Source organism: Citrus clementina, unplaced genomic scaffold (assembly GCF_000493195.1).
Source record: "Citrus clementina cultivar Clemenules unplaced genomic scaffold, Citrus_clementina_v1.0 scaffold_2, whole genome shotgun sequence".
Classification (NCBI taxonomy): domain Eukaryota; kingdom Viridiplantae; phylum Streptophyta; class Magnoliopsida; order Sapindales; family Rutaceae; genus Citrus; species Citrus x clementina.
This window is the reverse complement of record NW_006262688.1, coordinates 20,796,480-20,801,551: the sequence shown is the minus strand read 5'-3', so window position 1 is coordinate 20,801,551 and position 5,072 is coordinate 20,796,480. Positions and strand designations below refer to the sequence as shown.

At 32.6% G+C, this 5,072-nt stretch overlaps 1 non-coding gene across 1 annotated transcript; it reads left to right on the top strand.

Moving 5' to 3' along the window:
• Positions 1-427: 427 nt before the first annotated feature.
• LOC112101229 lies at positions 428-534 on the top strand. Its single transcript, XR_002907356.1, has one exon. It is a non-coding gene; the product is annotated as a small nucleolar RNA R71 (small nucleolar RNA).
• The last annotated feature ends 4,538 nt before the right edge of the window (positions 535-5,072 follow it).

The following is a 5,072-nucleotide window of genomic DNA, read 5'->3' as shown; positions in this document are numbered from 1 at the left end:
ATTGTAAGTGTTTGAATAAGGATTGATCTAGTCTAGTCTATTAAAGTTGCTCACATAGTTGACCTAAGAAGGATTTATGGGACAATTATCAAATAGATGTCATTCTTTACAGTAAACACAGGATACCTCAACAATTTGGTTGATAGTTGTTGGAACAATAGTTATAACTTTCACCATATTTATTAATGAAGTTACTTGGACTGATAATGTTGTCAAAGCATCTGCATTGTAGATTTATGATGTTCTTCTTGCTGTAACTTGTTTGATAGATGGCTATTGATAGTTGTTGTTAGTTATCCTTTCCAAAATTTTATAAGCATCATTGTAAGATTTAGACAATAAAGCCCAATTTGCTGAAGCATTTAAAATTAATCTAGTGTTTGGGTTGAGACCATTGTAGAAAGTTTCCAACAGTATATAGCAATAAATACTATGAAGAGGACATCTTCTAAGTAATTCCTTGAATCTTTCCCATGCATCATACAAACTTTCATCTTCAAGTTGATGAAAAGATGTAATCTCTTTTCTCAATTTTTCATTCTTGGTAGGTAGAAAGTACTTCATTAAAAAATTTTCGGCTAAGTCATTTTATGTAGTAATGGAGTCAGGTGGTAGAGAGTTCAACCATGCCCTTGTTCGATCCCTCAGGGAAAATGGGAAAAGTCTGAGTCTTAATGCTTACTGTGATGCTCCAACAATCTTGAAAGCATAATTTACTTCCAAAAACAGCTTAAGGTGCAGATAAGATCTTCTTATGGTAGTCCATTGAGTTGCTCCACTGTTTAAAGCATATGAAACGTCACTGGTTTAAGCTCAAAATTATTAGCTTGCACTTCAGGTCTGACTATTCTAGGATTTATAGCTTGGGGGGTTAGCACTGCATAATCTTTAATGGCTCTGTCTCTGTCATCTGCCATATGTGTTAGCCTAAAGGGCTACATATAATGTAATTTTGATGATAACAAACATGTGTATTAAGCGATTTAATAAATATTGTATTTCACAATTTTCACTAGTTTTTGAAGGATAATATTTATGCAAGTGAATTAAGTGAAATCAAGTTGAAGACACTCAACGGACAACGATGAAATCAAGAATAAAGCTTAAAGCTCAACGGATAAATTATTGCGACAAATTCTTGTAAAGTTGGTATGATTTAATTGATGCATGATTTAGCATTTGAGAAGCTCAAGAGATTAATTCAATAATTACTTTTCATAAACTAAAAGGTTTTATATTTATAAGATAAAGTATTGTGTGGATTTGAGTAATTTGGATTTAAATAAAAGTTTTGAAATATGTGATTTTCATAAGTATTATTTTGAATTTCGGAGTTGGACTTTTTGGCAAATATTTGAAATGTTTTGGGCCATACTATAATTTATGAGCATTTTGGACTAGAGTGAAAGGTTTTGAGAACTTTGAAAAAAATGGTATTATGTTAAATTTTGGAAAAGACCTCTTTGCGAACTAATAATATATATGTGGCCATATCATAATTTCAGAAAGTTTTGGAATGACAATCATTATTAGGAAATTCTAAAATGGGACCTATTTGCAAAGTATTATAACATTTTGGGCCATAGTATAATTATAGAAAGTTGGGCCCAAATTATAATTTTAGTGAACAATTTTACTGTAGTAAAATTTAAAATTAATGATAATATCACTGTTCATGAGTGGCTACCCGGATAAATCAAGCGGCTAACCGCTTGGGCATTGGAATTTGCCTATAACGGCTAGTTTTCGGGCTTTAACTATAAAAATTCAACTCCAACTTCATTTTAAGAACTAATGCAAGCAAAAAAAAGATCATATAACATATATTAAGCTTCCAAAATGCAAATCATCATAGATTGAATCATTGTTGAGCTATTATTTGCATATCCACTCTTAAAGAGAGTTTTTGTTGTAATTTTTCATTTCTTATCAAATTGTGAGTGTACAGGTGTGAGAAACACTTAGGGTGAAGAGATTGGGGAGATAATCTCTTGATTGCAAAGGTTCATTGACACCTTGGAAGTCAATTGTAAGAACTTGAAGCCTTGGGAGGCTTGGATAGTGAAATCGTCGAGCTTGGTTGGCTTGGAGGCGTGGACGTAGGCAGGGATTGCCGAACCACGTAAAAATCTACGTGTTTGTTTTTCTCTTCCCTTACTCTTTTATTATTATGCTTGTTTGAATTTATTGTTTTCTATTCCATTAAGGCGTTAGATTGATTTGTTGTGCGAATTGTATTGCATAATTTTTAAAAACCCAATTCACCCCCCCTCTTGGGTTGCGTAACTTGCATTTCAATATGGATAATATTGTTGTTCCTTGGTTGCCCATAAATAATCTGCCCATTCTAACCTTTTTGACCTCCTTGTGCATTAACTGTTTTATTTCTCCACTAGGGTTCAAGTCCCCTATATCTTGCAAATCATCCATGTCTACAGTGGCTTTTAAATTTCTATGCTCTTTTCTCAATCTCCTTGCAGTTCTTTCAATTTTTTTAATCAAATTGGAACTCAACAAGTTTGTATTTGCACAAGCAAGGGTTGCTAGAGCACTGTCAATAAAGCGAACAAATTAAAAGAAAAATAAAAATTAGCACCAACTAGAATTGATTTCACAAATCACAATAAGCATTCAGTCCCTGGCTATGACGACAAAAACTTGTTGGGTAACTTTTATTACTATAGGTGTCAATATACAAGTGTACGCAGTAAGTAATATACTAGATTAATGTTATCAGATTTGCTGCAGAAATCATAACAATGCAATTTTAATCTAAACTAATATAAAATAATTAATTAAACTAATCAACTAATTAAATTAAAAATGCAAATAACAAAATGCAATAAGAAAAATCTTAAGCCAAACACAAGGACAAACTCAATGTGAAAGGAGTAATTGAGTAATTAAACTCACTTAATGGTATTGACTATTTTCCCAATTAAGATTCTGGTGCTACAACATCTACTACAGCACTCAACATAATCCCTCATGCATCCTCAGCTGTCACCTGTTGGATATCTTATATCTAAATACAACCTAACAGTGACTAGTTGTTACGCCGTTATGCGTTTTAGGTTCCAATTGCCCTACAATGTGAATCTCTATGTCTAGTTCCTCACTAATTTTAGATTACGTATGGTCCTATTTAACTTTACTTGGGAAACCCAATCTAAAGTCATATATTTTCTTAATTTGTTCCACTAAAGCAGACCTTTTTTAGGCTCATTCTTAGCTAGTATCGACTAAATGGGTGGTCAACCGAAATAGGGAATTGCAATAAGTAAAATCAAGACAAAATACTACAATAAATTTATAGCAATGCACACATATCAGTCAAATAACCATTAAGCTTATTTATCACTCAACCACAACAAATTTTAGTTCATGATTTGTAAAAAAAATAGTAACAAAAATCATTTTAGCCATTAAATACATTCCCATGAAGAAATAAAAACAAGAAAATAAGATAAGGGATTGAGTTCTGCTAAGTCTTCGCGATCATTCCATCTTTGCAATCATTCCACTCTGTTTTTTTTTCTCTCTTATTTTCTTTACCGATGGGTCCACCCTCTTTTTTTTTTCTTTCATGTCTGCACCTTTTACATCTTGGAATTAGGACAACTGAAAGCATGTGGCCACGTGTCTTCCATTTTTGGAAACCTTGGATCGCAATCTTTTTGTGTCTGTCGCTGCTTTGTCAATTAACAAGCGTAAAATCTTGTCTGCAATAACTACATGATTGCTACAGTAACGACTACAACATCTGTTAATATATATATGTCCATAGTATTGATTTTGATGATAACAAACTTTATATATTTTTTTATTAAAAATGTTGGAGTTTTCATTAAAAAACAATTTCTTAATAAGAAAATCATTCCTTGAGAAAATTCTATTAAAATTATGATTATGGAAGTAAACAGTGAACCGTTAATATCGAAACGGTTAACCAATAATTTCCATAGAGGGATAAATCCTTAATCTTAAACCGTTTAGCAAAAATAGATAAGGCTAGTGTGTTTTATAGGATTCTGGAATTAAATGGCGAATCGTTTATATCAAACAGCTAACCGATAATTTTCAAAATGAAATTTTGTGCTAACCTTGAACTGTTTAACAAAAACGGAAAAGCTCATTTTGTTTCGCAGGTTCCTGGAAATAACCGGAGAATCGTTAATTGAAAATGGCTAACCGATAATTTCTAGAATATAACTTCATACTAACCTTGAACCGTTTAGCAAAAATGGATAGCCAAAATTTTTTTACAAGTCTCTAGAAATTAACGGCGAACCGATAGTGGCAAACGGTTAACCAATTATTTAAAATTCAGCTCAACAATAACTTGGACCAGTTAAAACGATTAACCGATAACAATTAACGACTATCCAATTTCTGGTAAAAAGTCAATAACGATTATTTTTCAGCTCCAACTATAAATAAGCTCAATCAAATTCAAATAAGGATTGATCAAAACGTTATCATTGAGCTTGGAATTGAGAATACAACATTCATTGAGCCTTAAATTCGTTCTTGTTACGTTTATTCACACATTGAGCATTGATTTGTAATCATATATGTTGTGTGAGAAAAAAACACATTTGTAATTTTGTTTTGAGTGATTGTAAGTGTGGGGTTACACTTGGGTTAAGAGATGGGGATAATCTCTTGCTATAAAGGTTGATTGATACCTGTGAAGTCAATTGTAAGTGTTCTTGAAGCCTTGGAGGCTTGGCTAGTGGAATTCTCAAGCCCGGTGAGCTTGGAGGTGTGGGCGTGGGCAAGGTTGGCTGAACCACGTAAAAATCTATGTGTTTGAATCTCTCTTCCCATATCTCTTTACATTTTGGTTGATTTATTTATTATTGTTTTAAATTCATTTAAGATATGCATTAAGTTTTGTTCAAACATTACATATTTCTTAGAAACCCAATTCACCCCCTCTCTTGGGTTGCTTACATACGATCGTAATGTCCTCTTCTCAATAAGCTCAAGAAGAAAGCAAAGGTAGCCACATGGGATAATAGCGATGAGGAAACGAGTGATGATGAAGAGCATCAAAAGATGACAAATCT